This window comes from Pungitius pungitius, chromosome 21 (genome assembly GCF_949316345.1).
Source record: "Pungitius pungitius chromosome 21, fPunPun2.1, whole genome shotgun sequence".
Taxonomy (NCBI): Eukaryota; Metazoa; Chordata; class Actinopteri; order Perciformes; family Gasterosteidae; genus Pungitius; species Pungitius pungitius.
This window is the reverse complement of record NC_084920.1, coordinates 11,443,261-11,459,649: the sequence shown is the minus strand read 5'-3', so window position 1 is coordinate 11,459,649 and position 16,389 is coordinate 11,443,261. Positions and strand designations below refer to the sequence as shown.

At 38.0% G+C, this 16,389-nt stretch overlaps 45 non-coding genes across 45 annotated transcripts; all 45 read left to right on the top strand.

Moving 5' to 3' along the window:
- The first annotated feature begins 94 nt into the window (after positions 1-94).
- trnaa-cgc (transfer RNA alanine (anticodon CGC)) lies at positions 95-166 on the top strand. The gene has a single exon. It is a non-coding gene; the product is annotated as a tRNA-Ala (tRNA).
- A 231-nt stretch (positions 167-397) lies between these two features.
- Positions 398-479, top strand: trnal-uaa (transfer RNA leucine (anticodon UAA)). The gene has a single exon. It is a non-coding gene; the product is annotated as a tRNA-Leu (tRNA).
- Positions 480-757: 278 nt separating this feature from the next.
- On the top strand, positions 758-829 carry trnaa-cgc (transfer RNA alanine (anticodon CGC)). Its single transcript has one exon. It is a non-coding gene; the product is annotated as a tRNA-Ala (tRNA).
- A 231-nt stretch (positions 830-1,060) lies between these two features.
- Positions 1,061-1,142, top strand: trnas-uga (transfer RNA serine (anticodon UGA)). The gene has a single exon. It is a non-coding gene; the product is annotated as a tRNA-Ser (tRNA).
- A 279-nt stretch (positions 1,143-1,421) lies between these two features.
- On the top strand, positions 1,422-1,493 carry trnaa-cgc (transfer RNA alanine (anticodon CGC)). The gene has a single exon. It is a non-coding gene; the product is annotated as a tRNA-Ala (tRNA).
- A 231-nt stretch (positions 1,494-1,724) lies between these two features.
- On the top strand, positions 1,725-1,806 carry trnas-uga (transfer RNA serine (anticodon UGA)). Its single transcript has one exon. It is a non-coding gene; the product is annotated as a tRNA-Ser (tRNA).
- A 376-nt stretch (positions 1,807-2,182) lies between these two features.
- Positions 2,183-2,254, top strand: trnaa-cgc (transfer RNA alanine (anticodon CGC)). Its single transcript has one exon. It is a non-coding gene; the product is annotated as a tRNA-Ala (tRNA).
- A 231-nt stretch (positions 2,255-2,485) lies between these two features.
- Positions 2,486-2,567, top strand: trnas-uga (transfer RNA serine (anticodon UGA)). Its single transcript has one exon. It is a non-coding gene; the product is annotated as a tRNA-Ser (tRNA).
- Positions 2,568-2,943: 376 nt separating this feature from the next.
- Positions 2,944-3,015, top strand: trnaa-cgc (transfer RNA alanine (anticodon CGC)). The gene has a single exon. It is a non-coding gene; the product is annotated as a tRNA-Ala (tRNA).
- A 231-nt stretch (positions 3,016-3,246) lies between these two features.
- Positions 3,247-3,328, top strand: trnas-uga (transfer RNA serine (anticodon UGA)). The gene has a single exon. It is a non-coding gene; the product is annotated as a tRNA-Ser (tRNA).
- A 376-nt stretch (positions 3,329-3,704) lies between these two features.
- trnaa-cgc (transfer RNA alanine (anticodon CGC)) lies at positions 3,705-3,776 on the top strand. The gene has a single exon. It is a non-coding gene; the product is annotated as a tRNA-Ala (tRNA).
- Positions 3,777-4,069: 293 nt separating this feature from the next.
- On the top strand, positions 4,070-4,151 carry trnas-uga (transfer RNA serine (anticodon UGA)). Its single transcript has one exon. It is a non-coding gene; the product is annotated as a tRNA-Ser (tRNA).
- Positions 4,152-4,430: 279 nt separating this feature from the next.
- On the top strand, positions 4,431-4,502 carry trnaa-cgc (transfer RNA alanine (anticodon CGC)). Its single transcript has one exon. It is a non-coding gene; the product is annotated as a tRNA-Ala (tRNA).
- Positions 4,503-4,733: 231 nt separating this feature from the next.
- On the top strand, positions 4,734-4,815 carry trnas-uga (transfer RNA serine (anticodon UGA)). The gene has a single exon. It is a non-coding gene; the product is annotated as a tRNA-Ser (tRNA).
- A 279-nt stretch (positions 4,816-5,094) lies between these two features.
- trnaa-cgc (transfer RNA alanine (anticodon CGC)) lies at positions 5,095-5,166 on the top strand. The gene has a single exon. It is a non-coding gene; the product is annotated as a tRNA-Ala (tRNA).
- Positions 5,167-5,397: 231 nt separating this feature from the next.
- trnas-uga (transfer RNA serine (anticodon UGA)) lies at positions 5,398-5,479 on the top strand. The gene has a single exon. It is a non-coding gene; the product is annotated as a tRNA-Ser (tRNA).
- A 376-nt stretch (positions 5,480-5,855) lies between these two features.
- Positions 5,856-5,927, top strand: trnaa-cgc (transfer RNA alanine (anticodon CGC)). The gene has a single exon. It is a non-coding gene; the product is annotated as a tRNA-Ala (tRNA).
- A 231-nt stretch (positions 5,928-6,158) lies between these two features.
- trnas-uga (transfer RNA serine (anticodon UGA)) lies at positions 6,159-6,240 on the top strand. The gene has a single exon. It is a non-coding gene; the product is annotated as a tRNA-Ser (tRNA).
- Positions 6,241-6,616: 376 nt separating this feature from the next.
- trnaa-cgc (transfer RNA alanine (anticodon CGC)) lies at positions 6,617-6,688 on the top strand. Its single transcript has one exon. It is a non-coding gene; the product is annotated as a tRNA-Ala (tRNA).
- A 231-nt stretch (positions 6,689-6,919) lies between these two features.
- On the top strand, positions 6,920-7,001 carry trnal-uaa (transfer RNA leucine (anticodon UAA)). The gene has a single exon. It is a non-coding gene; the product is annotated as a tRNA-Leu (tRNA).
- Positions 7,002-7,279: 278 nt separating this feature from the next.
- On the top strand, positions 7,280-7,351 carry trnaa-cgc (transfer RNA alanine (anticodon CGC)). The gene has a single exon. It is a non-coding gene; the product is annotated as a tRNA-Ala (tRNA).
- A 231-nt stretch (positions 7,352-7,582) lies between these two features.
- trnas-uga (transfer RNA serine (anticodon UGA)) lies at positions 7,583-7,664 on the top strand. The gene has a single exon. It is a non-coding gene; the product is annotated as a tRNA-Ser (tRNA).
- A 279-nt stretch (positions 7,665-7,943) lies between these two features.
- On the top strand, positions 7,944-8,015 carry trnaa-cgc (transfer RNA alanine (anticodon CGC)). Its single transcript has one exon. It is a non-coding gene; the product is annotated as a tRNA-Ala (tRNA).
- Positions 8,016-8,246: 231 nt separating this feature from the next.
- trnas-uga (transfer RNA serine (anticodon UGA)) lies at positions 8,247-8,328 on the top strand. Its single transcript has one exon. It is a non-coding gene; the product is annotated as a tRNA-Ser (tRNA).
- A 376-nt stretch (positions 8,329-8,704) lies between these two features.
- trnaa-cgc (transfer RNA alanine (anticodon CGC)) lies at positions 8,705-8,776 on the top strand. The gene has a single exon. It is a non-coding gene; the product is annotated as a tRNA-Ala (tRNA).
- A 231-nt stretch (positions 8,777-9,007) lies between these two features.
- Positions 9,008-9,089, top strand: trnas-uga (transfer RNA serine (anticodon UGA)). The gene has a single exon. It is a non-coding gene; the product is annotated as a tRNA-Ser (tRNA).
- Positions 9,090-9,465: 376 nt separating this feature from the next.
- trnaa-cgc (transfer RNA alanine (anticodon CGC)) lies at positions 9,466-9,537 on the top strand. The gene has a single exon. It is a non-coding gene; the product is annotated as a tRNA-Ala (tRNA).
- A 231-nt stretch (positions 9,538-9,768) lies between these two features.
- On the top strand, positions 9,769-9,850 carry trnas-uga (transfer RNA serine (anticodon UGA)). The gene has a single exon. It is a non-coding gene; the product is annotated as a tRNA-Ser (tRNA).
- Positions 9,851-10,226: 376 nt separating this feature from the next.
- Positions 10,227-10,298, top strand: trnaa-cgc (transfer RNA alanine (anticodon CGC)). The gene has a single exon. It is a non-coding gene; the product is annotated as a tRNA-Ala (tRNA).
- A 293-nt stretch (positions 10,299-10,591) lies between these two features.
- trnas-uga (transfer RNA serine (anticodon UGA)) lies at positions 10,592-10,673 on the top strand. Its single transcript has one exon. It is a non-coding gene; the product is annotated as a tRNA-Ser (tRNA).
- A 279-nt stretch (positions 10,674-10,952) lies between these two features.
- Positions 10,953-11,024, top strand: trnaa-cgc (transfer RNA alanine (anticodon CGC)). The gene has a single exon. It is a non-coding gene; the product is annotated as a tRNA-Ala (tRNA).
- Positions 11,025-11,255: 231 nt separating this feature from the next.
- On the top strand, positions 11,256-11,337 carry trnas-uga (transfer RNA serine (anticodon UGA)). The gene has a single exon. It is a non-coding gene; the product is annotated as a tRNA-Ser (tRNA).
- Positions 11,338-11,616: 279 nt separating this feature from the next.
- On the top strand, positions 11,617-11,688 carry trnaa-cgc (transfer RNA alanine (anticodon CGC)). The gene has a single exon. It is a non-coding gene; the product is annotated as a tRNA-Ala (tRNA).
- Positions 11,689-11,919: 231 nt separating this feature from the next.
- On the top strand, positions 11,920-12,001 carry trnas-uga (transfer RNA serine (anticodon UGA)). Its single transcript has one exon. It is a non-coding gene; the product is annotated as a tRNA-Ser (tRNA).
- Positions 12,002-12,377: 376 nt separating this feature from the next.
- trnaa-cgc (transfer RNA alanine (anticodon CGC)) lies at positions 12,378-12,449 on the top strand. Its single transcript has one exon. It is a non-coding gene; the product is annotated as a tRNA-Ala (tRNA).
- Positions 12,450-12,680: 231 nt separating this feature from the next.
- trnas-uga (transfer RNA serine (anticodon UGA)) lies at positions 12,681-12,762 on the top strand. The gene has a single exon. It is a non-coding gene; the product is annotated as a tRNA-Ser (tRNA).
- A 376-nt stretch (positions 12,763-13,138) lies between these two features.
- trnaa-cgc (transfer RNA alanine (anticodon CGC)) lies at positions 13,139-13,210 on the top strand. The gene has a single exon. It is a non-coding gene; the product is annotated as a tRNA-Ala (tRNA).
- Positions 13,211-13,441: 231 nt separating this feature from the next.
- On the top strand, positions 13,442-13,523 carry trnas-uga (transfer RNA serine (anticodon UGA)). Its single transcript has one exon. It is a non-coding gene; the product is annotated as a tRNA-Ser (tRNA).
- Positions 13,524-13,899: 376 nt separating this feature from the next.
- On the top strand, positions 13,900-13,971 carry trnaa-cgc (transfer RNA alanine (anticodon CGC)). Its single transcript has one exon. It is a non-coding gene; the product is annotated as a tRNA-Ala (tRNA).
- A 231-nt stretch (positions 13,972-14,202) lies between these two features.
- trnas-uga (transfer RNA serine (anticodon UGA)) lies at positions 14,203-14,284 on the top strand. Its single transcript has one exon. It is a non-coding gene; the product is annotated as a tRNA-Ser (tRNA).
- Positions 14,285-14,660: 376 nt separating this feature from the next.
- Positions 14,661-14,732, top strand: trnaa-cgc (transfer RNA alanine (anticodon CGC)). The gene has a single exon. It is a non-coding gene; the product is annotated as a tRNA-Ala (tRNA).
- Positions 14,733-14,963: 231 nt separating this feature from the next.
- trnas-uga (transfer RNA serine (anticodon UGA)) lies at positions 14,964-15,045 on the top strand. The gene has a single exon. It is a non-coding gene; the product is annotated as a tRNA-Ser (tRNA).
- Positions 15,046-15,421: 376 nt separating this feature from the next.
- trnaa-cgc (transfer RNA alanine (anticodon CGC)) lies at positions 15,422-15,493 on the top strand. Its single transcript has one exon. It is a non-coding gene; the product is annotated as a tRNA-Ala (tRNA).
- A 231-nt stretch (positions 15,494-15,724) lies between these two features.
- On the top strand, positions 15,725-15,806 carry trnas-uga (transfer RNA serine (anticodon UGA)). The gene has a single exon. It is a non-coding gene; the product is annotated as a tRNA-Ser (tRNA).
- Positions 15,807-16,182: 376 nt separating this feature from the next.
- Positions 16,183-16,254, top strand: trnaa-cgc (transfer RNA alanine (anticodon CGC)). The gene has a single exon. It is a non-coding gene; the product is annotated as a tRNA-Ala (tRNA).
- Positions 16,255-16,389: the final 135 nt, after the last annotated feature.

Sequence of the window (16,389 nt, the reverse complement as noted above, 5' to 3'; positions counted from 1 at the left end):
TCCTCATAGTTCTTCTATAGTAAGTAAATAAATATATAAATAAATATACATACATATATATCACCAAAAAAAAGTAAATTCTCTAGTTTTTACAGGGGATGTAGCTCAGTGGTAGAGTGCATGCTTCGCATGTATGAGGTCCTGGGTTCAATCCCCAGCATCTCCATTAGATATTATGCTCACATTTCAGTTGATTAAAAAAATTCATGGGAAAGTTTAAAATTCGATACGAAGAACCAACAAGGGAATGGAGAAACCATGTGTTGTTTAGTAAGTAGACTTTAGATCTTTACCCAATCAAGTGTGTTCCACAAATGTGCTCTTTCTAATTCTCTATTCTAGCGCTTAGTCAATTATTATTTTTTCCAAATAGTCAATTTTCTGCTAAAAGTCCCGTGTTGTTGTGGCCAAGAGGTTAAGGCGATGGACTTAAAATCCATTGGGGTTCCCCCGCGCAGGTTCCAATCCTGCCAGCAACGAATTCATTTTTACCACTATCTCGTCCCACCATTGAGTGATATGGTATTCTGCCTAGGTCAATGTGTTCTGTTCTACTTGCAAACTCAAAAAACAAGGATCTGTTTAATGTGGTATAATGCGACTCACAAGATCGATTTCAGACTGTCATAGTATGCTATGGGAAGGTCTCTATTTATTCTTTTCTCCTCATAGTTCTTCTATAGTAAGTAAATAAATATATAAATAAATATACATACATATATATCACCAAAAAAAAGTAAATTCTCTAGTTTTTACAGGGGATGTAGCTCAGTGGTAGAGCGCATGCTTCGCATGTATGAGGTCCTGGGTTCAATCCCCAGCATCTCCATTAGATATTATGCTCACATTTCAGTTGATTAAAACAATTCATGGGAAAGTTTAAAATTCGAGACGAAGAACCAACAAGGGAATGGAGAAACCATGTGTTGTTTAGTAAGTAGACTTTAGATTTTTACCCAATCAAGTGTGTTCCACAAATGTGCTCTTTCTAATTCTCTATTCTAGCGCTTAGTCAATTATTATTTTTTCCAAATAGTCAATTTTCTGCTAAAAGTCCCGTGTTGTTGTGGCCGAGAGGTTAAGGCGATGGACTTGAAATCCATTGGGGTTCCCCCGCGCAGGTTCGAATCCTGCCAGCAACGAATTCATTTTTACCACTATCTCGTCCCACCATTGAGTGATATGGTATTCTGCCTAGGTCAACGTGTTCTGTTCTACTTGCAAACTCAAAACAACAAGAATCTGTTTAATGTGGTATAATGCGACTCACAAGATCGATTTCAGACTGTCATAGTATGCTATGGGAAGGTCTCTATTTATTCTTTTCTCCTCATAGTTCTTCTATAGTAAGTAAATAAATATATAAATAAATATACATACATATATATCACCAAAAAAAAGTAAATTCTCTAGTTTTTACAGGGGATGTAGCTCAGTGGTAGAGCGCATGCTTCGCATGTATGAGGTCCTGGGTTCAATCCCCAGCATCTCCATTAGATATTATGCTCACATTTCAGTTGATTAAAACAATTCATGGGAAAGTTTAAAATTCGAGACGAAGAACCAACAAGGGAATGGAGAAACCATGTGTTGTTTAGTAAGTAGACTTTAGATCTTTACCCAATCAAGTGTGTTCCACAAATGTGCTCTTTCTAATTCTCTATTCTAGCGCTTAGTCAATTATTATTTTTTCCAAATACTCAATTTTCTGCTAAAAGTCCCGTGTTGTTGTGGCCGAGAGGTTAAGGCGATGGACTTGAAATCCATTGGGGTTCCCCCGTGCAGGTTCGAATCCTGCCAGCAACGAATTCCTTTTTACCACTATCTCGTCCCACCATTGAGTGATATGGTATTCTGCCTAGGTCAACGTGTTCTGTTCTACTTGCAAACCCTGCCAGCAACGAATTCATTTTTACCACTATCTCGTCCCACCATTGAGTGATATGGTATTCTGCCTAGGTCAACGTGTTCTGTTCTACTTGCAAACTCAAAACAACAAGAATCTGTTTAATGTGGTATAATGCGACTCACAAGATCGATTTCAGACTGTCATAGTATGCTATGGGAAGGTCTCTATTTATTCTTTTCTCCTCATAGTTCTTCTATAGTAAGTAAATAAATATATAAATAAATATACATACATATATATCACCAAAAAAAAGTAAATTCTCTAGTTTTTACAGGGGATGTAGCTCAGTGGTAGAGCGCATGCTTCGCATGTATGAGGTCCTGGGTTCAATCCCCAGCATCTCCATTAGATATTATGCTCACATTTCAGTTGATTAAAACAATTCATGGGAAAGTTTAAAATTCGAGACGAAGAACCAACAAGGGAATGGAGAAACCATGTGTTGTTTAGTAAGTAGACTTTAGATCTTTACCCAATCAAGTGTGTTCCACAAATGTGCTCTTTCTAATTCTCTATTCTAGCGCTTAGTCAATTATTATTTTTTCCAAATAGTCAATTTTCTGCTAAAAGTCCCGTGTTGTTGTGGCCGAGAGGTTAAGGCGATGGACTTGAAATCCATTGGGGTTCCCCCGCGCAGGTTCGAATCCTGCCAGCAACGAATTCATTTTTACCACTATCTCGTCCCACCATTGAGTGATATGGTATTCTGCCTAGGTCAACGTGTTCTGTTCTACTTGCAAACCCTGCCAGCAACGAATTCATTTTTACCACTATCTCGTCCCACCATTGAGTGATATGGTATTCTGCCTAGGTCAACGTGTTCTGTTCTACTTGCAAACTCAAAACAACAAGAATCTGTTTAATGTGGTATAATGCGACTCACAAGATCGATTTCAGACTGTCATAGTATGCTATGGGAAGGTCTCTATTTATTCTTTTCTCCTCATAGTTCTTCTATAGTAAGTAAATAAATATATAAATAAATATACATACATATATATCACCAAAAAAAAGTAAATTCTCTAGTTTTTACAGGGGATGTAGCTCAGTGGTAGAGCGCATGCTTCGCATGTATGAGGTCCTGGGTTCAATCCCCAGCATCTCCATTAGATATTATGCTCACATTTCAGTTGATTAAAACAATTCATGGGAAAGTTTAAAATTCGAGACGAAGAACCAACAAGGGAATGGAGAAACCATGTGTTGTTTAGTAAGTAGACTTTAGATCTTTACCCAATCAAGTGTGTTCCACAAATGTGCTCTTTCTAATTCTCTATTCTAGCGCTTAGTCAATTATTATTTTTTCCAAATAGTCAATTTTCTGCTAAAAGTCCCGTGTTGTTGTGGCCGAGAGGTTAAGGCGATGGACTTGAAATCCATTGGGGTTACCCCGCGCAGGTTCGAATCCTGCCAGCAACGAATTCATTTTTACCACTATCTCGTCCCACCATTGAGTGATATGGTATTCTGCCTAGGTCAACGTGTTCTGTTCTACTTGCAAACCCTGCCAGCAACGAATTCATTTTTACCACTATCTCGTCCCACCATTGAGTGATATGGTATTCTGCCTAGGTCAACGTGTTCTGTTCTACTTGCAAACTCAAAACAACAAGAATCTGTTTAATGTGGTATAATGCGACTCACAAGATCGATTTCAGACTGTCATAGTATGCTATGGGAAGGTCTCTATTTATTCTTTTCTCCTCATAGTTCTTCTATAGTAAGTAAATAAATATATAAATAAATATACATACATATATATCACCAAAAAAAAGTAAATTCTCTAGTTTTTACAGGGGATGTAGCTCAGTGGTAGAGCGCATGCTTCGCATGTATGAGGTCCTGGGTTCAATCCCCAGCATCTCCATTAGATATTATGCTCACATTTCAGTTGATTAAAACAATTCATGGGAAAGTTTAAAATTCGAGACGAAGAACCAACAAGGGAATGGAGAAACATTTGTGGAACACACTTGATTGGGTAAAGATCTAAAGTCTACTTACTAAGTAGTAGTACTAAGTAAGTAGACTAAGTAAGTAGACTTTAGATCTTTACCCAATCAAGTGTGTTCCACAAATGTGCTCTTTCTAATTCTCTATTCTAGCGCTTAGTCAATTATTATTTTTTCCAAATAGTCAATTTTCTGCTAAAAGTCCCGTGTTGTTGTGGCCGAGAGGTTAAGGCGATGGACTTGAAATCCATTGGGGTTCCCCCGCGCAGGTTCGAATCCTGCCAGCAACGAATTCATTTTTACCACTATCTCGTCCCACCATTGAGTGATATGGTATTCTGCCTAGGTCAACGTGTTCTGTTCTACTTGCAAACTCAAAACAACAAGAATCTGTTTAATGTGGTATAATGCGACTCACAAGATCGATTTCAGACTGTCATAGTATGCTATGGGAAGGTCTCTATTTATTCTTTTCTCCTCATAGTTCTTCTATAGTAAGTAAATAAATATATAAATAAATATACATACATATATATCACCAAAAAAAAGTAAATTCTCTAGTTTTTACAGGGGATGTAGCTCAGTGGTAGAGCGCATGCTTCGCATGTATGAGGTCCTGGGTTCAATCCCCAGCATCTCCAATAGATATTATGCTCACATTTCAGTTGATTAAAACAATTCATGGGAAAGTTTAAAATTCGAGACGAAGAACCAACAAGGGAATGGAGAAACCATGTGTTGTTTAGTAAGTAGACTTTAGATCTTTACCCAATCAAGTGTGTTCCACAAATGTGCTCTTTCTAATTCTCTATTCTAGCGCTTAGTCAATTATTATTTTTTCCAAATAGTCAATTTTCTGCTAAAAGTCCCGTGTTGTTGTGGCCGAGAGGTTAAGGCGATGGACTTGAAATCCATTGGGGTTCCCCCGCGCAGGTTCGAATCCTGCCAGCAACGAATTCATTTTTACCACTATCTCGTCCCACCATTGAGTGATATGGTATTCTGCCTAGGTCAACGTGTTCTGTTCTACTTGCAAACTCAAAACAACAAGAATCTGTTTAATGTGGTATAATGCAACTCACTAGATCGATTTCAGACTGTCATAGTATGCTATGGGAAGGTCTCTATTTATTCTTTTCTCCTCATAGTTCTTCTATAGTAAGTAAATAAATATATAAATAAATATACATACATATATATCACCAAAAAAAAGTAAATTCTCTAGTTTTTACAGGGGATGTAGCTCAGTGGTAGAGCGCATGCTTCGCATGTATGAGGTCCTGGGTTCAATCCCCAGCATCTCCATTAGATATTATGCTCACATTTCAGTTGATTAAAACAATTCATGGGAAAGTTTAAAATTCGAGACGAAGAACCAACAAGGGAATGGAGAAACCATGTGTTGTTTAGTAAGTAGACTTTAGATCTTTACCCAATCAAGTGTGTTCCACAAATGTGCTCTTTCTAATTCTCTATTCTAGCGCTTAGTCAATTATTATTTTTTCCAAATACTCAATTTTCTGCTAAAAGTCCCGTGTTGTTGTGGCCCAGAGGTTAAGGCGATGGACTTGAAATCCATTGGGGTTCCCCCGCGCAGGTTCGAATCCTGCCAGCAACGAATTCCTTTTTACCACTATCTCGTCCCACCATTGAGTGATATGGTATTCTGCCTAGGTCAACGTGTTCTGTTCTACTTGCAAACCCTGCCAGCAACGAATTCATTTTTACCACTATCTCGTCCCACCATTGAGTGATATGGTATTCTGCCTAGGTCAACGTGTTCTGTTCTACTTGCAAACTCAAAACAACAAGAATCTGTTTAATGTGGTATAATGCGACTCACAAGATCGATTTCAGACTGTCATAGTATGCTATGGGAAGGTCTCTATTTATTCTTTTCTCCTCATAGTTCTTCTATAGTAAGTAAATAAATATATAAATAAATATACATACATATATATCACCAAAAAAAAGTAAATTCTCTAGTTTTTACAGGGGATGTAGCTCAGTGGTAGAGCGCATGCTTCGCATGTATGAGGTCCTGGGTTCAATCCCCAGCATCTCCATTAGATATTATGCTCACATTTCAGTTGATTAAAACAATTCATGGGAAAGTTTAAAATTCGAGACGAAGAACCAACAAGGGAATGGAGAAACCATGTGTTGTTTAGTAAGTAGACTTTAGATCTTTACCCAATCAAGTGTGTTCCACAAATGTGCTCTTTCTAATTCTCTATTCTAGCGCTTAGTCAATTATTATTTTTTCCAAATAGTCAATTTTCTGCTAAAAGTCCCGTGTTGTTGTGGCCGAGAGGTTAAGGCGATGGACTTGAAATCCATTGGGGTTACCCCGCGCAGGTTCGAATCCTGCCAGCAACGAATTCATTTTTACCACTATCTCGTCCCACCATTGAGTGATATGGTATTCTGCCTAGGTCAACGTGTTCTGTTCTACTTGCAAACCCTGCCAGCAACGGATTCATTTTTACCACTATCTCGTCCCACCATTGAGTGATATGGTATTCTGCCTAGGTCAACGTGTTCTGTTCTACTTGCAAACTCAAAACAACAAGAATCTGTTTAATGTGGTATAATGCGACTCACAAGATCGATTTCAGACTGTCATAGTATGCTATGGGAAGGTCTCTATTTATTCTTTTCTCCTCATAGTTCTTCTATAGTAAGTAAATAAATATATAAATAAATATACATACATATATATCACCAAAAAAAAGTAAATTCTCTAGTTTTTACAGGGGATGTAGCTCAGTGGTAGAGTGCATGCTTCGCATGTATGAGGTCCTGGGTTCAATCCCCAGCATCTCCATTAGATATTATGCTCACATTTCAGTTGATTAAAAAAATTCATGGGAAAGTTTAAAATTCGATACGAAGAACCAACAAGGGAATGGAGAAACCATGTGTTGTTTAGTAAGTAGACTTTAGATCTTTACCCAATCAAGTGTGTTCCACAAATGTGCTCTTTCTAATTCTCTATTCTAGCGCTTAGTCAATTATTATTTTTTCCAAATAGTCAATTTTCTGCTAAAAGTCCCGTGTTGTTGTGGCCAAGAGGTTAAGGCGATGGACTTAAAATCCATTGGGGTTCCCCCGCGCAGGTTCCAATCCTGCCAGCAACGAATTCATTTTTACCACTATCTCGTCCCACCATTGAGTGATATGGTATTCTGCCTAGGTCAATGTGTTCTGTTCTACTTGCAAACTCAAAAAACAAGGATCTGTTTAATGTGGTATAATGCGACTCACAAGATCGATTTCAGACTGTCATAGTATGCTATGGGAAGGTCTCTATTTATTCTTTTCTCCTCATAGTTCTTCTATAGTAAGTAAATAAATATATAAATAAATATACATACATATATATCACCAAAAAAAAGTAAATTCTCTAGTTTTTACAGGGGATGTAGCTCAGTGGTAGAGCGCATGCTTCGCATGTATGAGGTCCTGGGTTCAATCCCCAGCATCTCCATTAGATATTATGCTCACATTTCAGTTGATTAAAACAATTCATGGGAAAGTTTAAAATTCGAGACGAAGAACCAACAAGGGAATGGAGAAACCATGTGTTGTTTAGTAAGTAGACTTTAGATTTTTACCCAATCAAGTGTGTTCCACAAATGTGCTCTTTCTAATTCTCTATTCTAGCGCTTAGTCAATTATTATTTTTTCCAAATAGTCAATTTTCTGCTAAAAGTCCCGTGTTGTTGTGGCCGAGAGGTTAAGGCGATGGACTTGAAATCCATTGGGGTTCCCCCGCGCAGGTTCGAATCCTGCCAGCAACGAATTCATTTTTACCACTATCTCGTCCCACCATTGAGTGATATGGTATTCTGCCTAGGTCAACGTGTTCTGTTCTACTTGCAAACTCAAAACAACAAGAATCTGTTTAATGTGGTATAATGCGACTCACAAGATCGATTTCAGACTGTCATAGTATGCTATGGGAAGGTCTCTATTTATTCTTTTCTCCTCATAGTTCTTCTATAGTAAGTAAATAAATATATAAATAAATATACATACATATATATCACCAAAAAAAAGTAAATTCTCTAGTTTTTACAGGGGATGTAGCTCAGTGGTAGAGCGCATGCTTCGCATGTATGAGGTCCTGGGTTCAATCCCCAGCATCTCCATTAGATATTATGCTCACATTTCAGTTGATTAAAACAATTCATGGGAAAGTTTAAAATTCGAGACGAAGAACCAACAAGGGAATGGAGAAACCATGTGTTGTTTAGTAAGTAGACTTTAGATCTTTACCCAATCAAGTGTGTTCCACAAATGTGCTCTTTCTAATTCTCTATTCTAGCGCTTAGTCAATTATTATTTTTTCCAAATACTCAATTTTCTGCTAAAAGTCCCGTGTTGTTGTGGCCGAGAGGTTAAGGCGATGGACTTGAAATCCATTGGGGTTCCCCCGTGCAGGTTCGAATCCTGCCAGCAACGAATTCCTTTTTACCACTATCTCGTCCCACCATTGAGTGATATGGTATTCTGCCTAGGTCAACGTGTTCTGTTCTACTTGCAAACCCTGCCAGCAACGAATTCATTTTTACCACTATCTCGTCCCACCATTGAGTGATATGGTATTCTGCCTAGGTCAACGTGTTCTGTTCTACTTGCAAACTCAAAACAACAAGAATCTGTTTAATGTGGTATAATGCGACTCACAAGATCGATTTCAGACTGTCATAGTATGCTATGGGAAGGTCTCTATTTATTCTTTTCTCCTCATAGTTCTTCTATAGTAAGTAAATAAATATATAAATAAATATACATACATATATATCACCAAAAAAAAGTAAATTCTCTAGTTTTTACAGGGGATGTAGCTCAGTGGTAGAGCGCATGCTTCGCATGTATGAGGTCCTGGGTTCAATCCCCAGCATCTCCATTAGATATTATGCTCACATTTCAGTTGATTAAAACAATTCATGGGAAAGTTTAAAATTCGAGACGAAGAACCAACAAGGGAATGGAGAAACCATGTGTTGTTTAGTAAGTAGACTTTAGATCTTTACCCAATCAAGTGTGTTCCACAAATGTGCTCTTTCTAATTCTCTATTCTAGCGCTTAGTCAATTATTATTTTTTCCAAATAGTCAATTTTCTGCTAAAAGTCCCGTGTTGTTGTGGCCGAGAGGTTAAGGCGATGGACTTGAAATCCATTGGGGTTCCCCCGCGCAGGTTCGAATCCTGCCAGCAACGAATTCATTTTTACCACTATCTCGTCCCACCATTGAGTGATATGGTATTCTGCCTAGGTCAACGTGTTCTGTTCTACTTGCAAACCCTGCCAGCAACGAATTCATTTTTACCACTATCTCGTCCCACCATTGAGTGATATGGTATTCTGCCTAGGTCAACGTGTTCTGTTCTACTTGCAAACTCAAAACAACAAGAATCTGTTTAATGTGGTATAATGCGACTCACAAGATCGATTTCAGACTGTCATAGTATGCTATGGGAAGGTCTCTATTTATTCTTTTCTCCTCATAGTTCTTCTATAGTAAGTAAATAAATATATAAATAAATATACATACATATATATCACCAAAAAAAAGTAAATTCTCTAGTTTTTACAGGGGATGTAGCTCAGTGGTAGAGCGCATGCTTCGCATGTATGAGGTCCTGGGTTCAATCCCCAGCATCTCCATTAGATATTATGCTCACATTTCAGTTGATTAAAACAATTCATGGGAAAGTTTAAAATTCGAGACGAAGAACCAACAAGGGAATGGAGAAACCATGTGTTGTTTAGTAAGTAGACTTTAGATCTTTACCCAATCAAGTGTGTTCCACAAATGTGCTCTTTCTAATTCTCTATTCTAGCGCTTAGTCAATTATTATTTTTTCCAAATAGTCAATTTTCTGCTAAAAGTCCCGTGTTGTTGTGGCCGAGAGGTTAAGGCGATGGACTTGAAATCCATTGGGGTTACCCCGCGCAGGTTCGAATCCTGCCAGCAACGAATTCATTTTTACCACTATCTCGTCCCACCATTGAGTGATATGGTATTCTGCCTAGGTCAACGTGTTCTGTTCTACTTGCAAACCCTGCCAGCAACGAATTCATTTTTACCACTATCTCGTCCCACCATTGAGTGATATGGTATTCTGCCTAGGTCAACGTGTTCTGTTCTACTTGCAAACTCAAAACAACAAGAATCTGTTTAATGTGGTATAATGCGACTCACAAGATCGATTTCAGACTGTCATAGTATGCTATGGGAAGGTCTCTATTTATTCTTTTCTCCTCATAGTTCTTCTATAGTAAGTAAATAAATATATAAATAAATATACATACATATATATCACCAAAAAAAAGTAAATTCTCTAGTTTTTACAGGGGATGTAGCTCAGTGGTAGAGCGCATGCTTCGCATGTATGAGGTCCTGGGTTCAATCCCCAGCATCTCCATTAGATATTATGCTCACATTTCAGTTGATTAAAACAATTCATGGGAAAGTTTAAAATTCGAGACGAAGAACCAACAAGGGAATGGAGAAACATTTGTGGAACACACTTGATTGGGTAAAGATCTAAAGTCTACTTACTAAGTAGTAGTACTAAGTAAGTAGACTAAGTAAGTAGACTTTAGATCTTTACCCAATCAAGTGTGTTCCACAAATGTGCTCTTTCTAATTCTCTATTCTAGCGCTTAGTCAATTATTATTTTTTCCAAATAGTCAATTTTCTGCTAAAAGTCCCGTGTTGTTGTGGCCGAGAGGTTAAGGCGATGGACTTGAAATCCATTGGGGTTCCCCCGCGCAGGTTCGAATCCTGCCAGCAACGAATTCATTTTTACCACTATCTCGTCCCACCATTGAGTGATATGGTATTCTGCCTAGGTCAACGTGTTCTGTTCTACTTGCAAACTCAAAACAACAAGAATCTGTTTAATGTGGTATAATGCGACTCACAAGATCGATTTCAGACTGTCATAGTATGCTATGGGAAGGTCTCTATTTATTCTTTTCTCCTCATAGTTCTTCTATAGTAAGTAAATAAATATATAAATAAATATACATACATATATATCACCAAAAAAAAGTAAATTCTCTAGTTTTTACAGGGGATGTAGCTCAGTGGTAGAGCGCATGCTTCGCATGTATGAGGTCCTGGGTTCAATCCCCAGCATCTCCAATAGATATTATGCTCACATTTCAGTTGATTAAAACAATTCATGGGAAAGTTTAAAATTCGAGACGAAGAACCAACAAGGGAATGGAGAAACCATGTGTTGTTTAGTAAGTAGACTTTAGATCTTTACCCAATCAAGTGTGTTCCACAAATGTGCTCTTTCTAATTCTCTATTCTAGCGCTTAGTCAATTATTATTTTTTCCAAATAGTCAATTTTCTGCTAAAAGTCCCGTGTTGTTGTGGCCGAGAGGTTAAGGCGATGGACTTGAAATCCATTGGGGTTCCCCCGCGCAGGTTCGAATCCTGCCAGCAACGAATTCATTTTTACCACTATCTCGTCCCACCATTGAGTGATATGGTATTCTGCCTAGGTCAACGTGTTCTGTTCTACTTGCAAACTCAAAACAACAAGAATCTGTTTAATGTGGTATAATGCAACTCACTAGATCGATTTCAGACTGTCATAGTATGCTATGGGAAGGTCTCTATTTATTCTTTTCTCCTCATAGTTCTTCTATAGTAAGTAAATAAATATATAAATAAATATACATACATATATATCACCAAAAAAAAGTAAATTCTCTAGTTTTTACAGGGGATGTAGCTCAGTGGTAGAGCGCATGCTTCGCATGTATGAGGTCCTGGGTTCAATCCCCAGCATCTCCATTAGATATTATGCTCACATTTCAGTTGATTAAAACAATTCATGGGAAAGTTTAAAATTCGAGACGAAGAACCAACAAGGGAATGGAGAAACCATGTGTTGTTTAGTAAGTAGACTTTAGATCTTTACCCAATCAAGTGTGTTCCACAAATGTGCTCTTTCTAATTCTCTATTCTAGCGCTTAGTCAATTATTATTTTTTCCAAATACTCAATTTTCTGCTAAAAGTCCCGTGTTGTTGTGGCCCAGAGGTTAAGGCGATGGACTTGAAATCCATTGGGGTTCCCCCGCGCAGGTTCGAATCCTGCCAGCAACGAATTCCTTTTTACCACTATCTCGTCCCACCATTGAGTGATATGGTATTCTGCCTAGGTCAACGTGTTCTGTTCTACTTGCAAACCCTGCCAGCAACGAATTCATTTTTACCACTATCTCGTCCCACCATTGAGTGATATGGTATTCTGCCTAGGTCAACGTGTTCTGTTCTACTTGCAAACTCAAAACAACAAGAATCTGTTTAATGTGGTATAATGCGACTCACAAGATCGATTTCAGACTGTCATAGTATGCTATGGGAAGGTCTCTATTTATTCTTTTCTCCTCATAGTTCTTCTATAGTAAGTAAATAAATATATAAATAAATATACATACATATATATCACCAAAAAAAAGTAAATTCTCTAGTTTTTACAGGGGATGTAGCTCAGTGGTAGAGCGCATGCTTCGCATGTATGAGGTCCTGGGTTCAATCCCCAGCATCTCCATTAGATATTATGCTCACATTTCAGTTGATTAAAACAATTCATGGGAAAGTTTAAAATTCGAGACGAAGAACCAACAAGGGAATGGAGAAACCATGTGTTGTTTAGTAAGTAGACTTTAGATCTTTACCCAATCAAGTGTGTTCCACAAATGTGCTCTTTCTAATTCTCTATTCTAGCGCTTAGTCAATTATTATTTTTTCCAAATACTCAATTTTCTGCTAAAAGTCCCGTGTTGTTGTGGCCGAGAGGTTAAGGCGATGGACTTGAAATCCATTGGGGTTCCCCCGTGCAGGTTTGAATCCTGCCAGCAATGAATTCCTTTTTACCACTATCTCGTCCCACCATTGAGTGATATGGTATTCTGCCTAGGTCAACGTGTTCTGTTCTACTTGCAAACCCTGCCAGCAACGAATTCATTTTTACCACTATCTCGTCCCACCATTGAGTGATATGGTATTCTGCCTAGGTCAACGTGTTCTGTTCTACTTGCAAACTCAAAACAACAAGAATCTGTTTAATGTGGTATAATGCGACTCACAAGATCGATTTCAGACTGTCATAGTATGCTATGGGAAGGTCTCTATTTATTCTTTTCTCCTCATAGTTCTTCTATAGTAAGTAAATAAATATATAAATAAATATACATACATATATATCACCAAAAAAAAGTAAATTCTCTAGTTTTTACAGGGGATGTAGCTCAGTGGTAGAGCGCATGCTTCGCATGTATGAGGTCCTGGGTTCAATCCCCAGCATCTCCATTAGATATTATGCTCACATTTCAGTTGATTAAAACAATTCATGGGAAAGTTTAAAATTCGAGACGAAGAACCAACAAGGGAATGGAGAAACCATGTGTTGTTTAGTAAGTAGACTTTAGATCTTTACCCAATCAAGTGTGTTCCACAAATGTGCTCTTTCTAATTCTCTATTCTAGCGCTTAGTCAATTATTATTTTTTCCAAATAGTCAATTTTCTGCTAAAAGTCCCGTGTTGTTGTGGCCGAGAGGTTAAGGCGATGGACTTGAAATCCATTGGGGTTACCCCGCGCAGGTTCGAATCCTGCCAGCAACGAATTCATTTTTACCACTATCTCGTCCCACCATTGAGTGATATGGTATTCTGCCTAGGTCAACGTGTTCTGTTCTACTTGCAAACCCTGCCAGCAACGAATTCATTTTTACCACTATCTCGTCCCACCATTGAGTGATATGGTATTCTGCCTAGGTCAACGTGTTCTGTTCTACTTGCAAACTCAAAACAACAAGAATCTGTTTAATGTGGTATAATGCGACTCACAAGATCGATTTCAGACTGTCATAGTATGCTATGGGAAGGTCTCTATTTATTCTTTTCTCCTCATAGTTCTTCTATAGTAAGTAAATAAATATATAAATAAATATACATACATATATATCACCAAAAAAAAGTAAATTCTCTAGTTTTTACAGGGGATGTAGCTCAGTGGTAGAGCGCATGCTTCGCATGTATGAGGTCCTGGGTTCAATCCCCAGCATCTCCATTAGATATTATGCTCACATTTCAGTTGATTAAAACAATTCATGGGAAAGTTTAAAATTCGAGACGAAGAACCAACAAGGGAATGGAGAAACCATGTGTTGTTTAGTAAGTAGACTTTAGATCTTTACCCAATCAAGTGTGTTCCACAAATGTGCTCTTTCTAATTCTCTATTCTAGCGCTTAGTCAATTATTATTTTTTCCAAATAGTCAATTTTCTGCTAAAAGTCCCGTGTTGTTGTGGCCGAGAGGTTAAGGCGATGGACTTGAAATCCATTGGGGTTACCCCGCGCAGGTTCGAATCCTGCCAGCAACGAATTCATTTTTACCACTATCTCGTCCCACCATTGAGTGATATGGTATTCTGCCTAGGTCAACGTGTTCTGTTCTACTTGCAAACCCTGCCAGCAACGAATTCATTTTTACCACTATCTCGTCCCACCATTGAGTGAAATGATATTCTGCCTAGGTCAACGTGTTCTGTTCTACTTGCAAACTCAAAACAACAAGAATCTGTTTAATGTGGTATAATGCGACTCACAAGATCGATTTCAGACTGTCATAGTATGCTATGGGAAGGTCTCTATTTATTCTTTTCTCCTCATAGTTCTTCTATAGTAAGTAAATAAATATATAAATAAATATACATACATATATATCACCAAAAAAAAGTAAATTCTCTAGTTTTTACAGGGGATGTAGCTCAGTGGTAGAGCGCATGCTTCGCATGTATGAGGTCCTGGGTTCAATCCCCAGCATCTCCATTAGATATTATGCTCACATTTCAGTTGATTAAAACAATTCATGGGAAAGTTTAAAATTCGAGACGAAGAACCAACAAGGGAATGGAGAAACCATGTGTTGTTTAGTAAGTAGACTTTAGATCTTTACCCAATCAAGTGTGTTCCACAAATGTGCTCTTTCTAATTCTCTATTCTAGCGCTTAGTCAATTATTATTTTTTCCAAATAGTCAATTTTCTGCTAAAAGTCCCGTGTTGTTGTGGCCGAGAGGTTAAGGCGATGGACTTGAAATCCATTGGGGTTACCCCGCGCAGGTTCGAATCCTGCCAGCAACGAATTCATTTTTACCACTATCTCGTCCCACCATTGAGTGATATGGTATTCTGCCTAGGTCAACGTGTTCTGTTCTACTTGCAAACCCTGCCAGCAACGAATTCATTTTTACCACTATCTCGTCCCACCATTGAGTGATATGGTATTCTGCCTAGGTCAACGTGTTCTGTTCTACTTGCAAACTCAAAACAACAAGAATCTGTTTAATGTGGTATAATGCGACTCACAAGATCGATTTCAGACTGTCATAGTATGCTATGGGAAGGTCTCTATTTATTCTTTTCTCCTCATAGTTCTTCTATAGTAAGTAAATAAATATATAAATAAATATACATACATATATATCACCAAAAAAAAGTAAATTCTCTAGTTTTTACAGGGGATGTAGCTCAGTGGTAGAGCGCATGCTTCGCATGTATGAGGTCCTGGGTTCAATCCCCAGCATCTCCATTAGATATTATGCTCACATTTCAGTTGATTAAAACAATTCATGGGAAAGTTTAAAATTCGAGACGAAGAACCAACAAGGGAATGGAGAAACCATGTGTTGTTTAGTAAGTAGACTTTAGATCTTTACCCAATCAAGTGTGTTCCACAAATGTGCTCTTTCTAATTCTCTATTCTAGCGCTTAGTCAATTATTATTTTTTCCAAATAGTCAATTTTCTGCTAAAAGTCCCGTGTTGTTGTGGCCGAGAGGTTAAGGCGATGGACTTGAAATCCATTGGGGTTACCCCGCGCAGGTTCGAATCCTGCCAGCAACGAATTCATTTTTACCACTATCTCGTCCCACCATTGAGTGATATGGTATTCTGCCTAGGTCAACGTGTTCTGTTCTACTTGCAAACCCTGCCAGCAACGAATTCATTTTTACCACTATCTCGTCCCACCATTGAGTGAAATGATATTCTGCCTAGGTCAACGTGTTCTGTTCTACTTGCAAACTCAAAACAACAAGAATCTGTTTAATGTGGTATAATGCGACTCACAAGATCGATTTCAGACTGTCATAGTATGCTATGGGAAGGTCTCTATTTATTCTTTTCTCCTCATAGTTCTTCTATAGTAAGTAAATAAATATATAAATAAATATACATACATATATATCACCAAAAAAAAGTAAATTCTCTAGTTTTTACAGGGGATGTAGCTCAGTGGTAGAGCGCATGCTTCGCATGTATGAGGTCCTGGGTTCAATCCCCAGCATCTCCATTAGATATTATGCTCACATTTCAGTTGATTAAAACAATTCATGGGAAAGTTTAAAATTCGAGACGAAGAACCAACAAGGGAATGGAGAAACCATGTGTTGTTTAGTAAGTAGACTTTAGATCTTTACCCAATCAA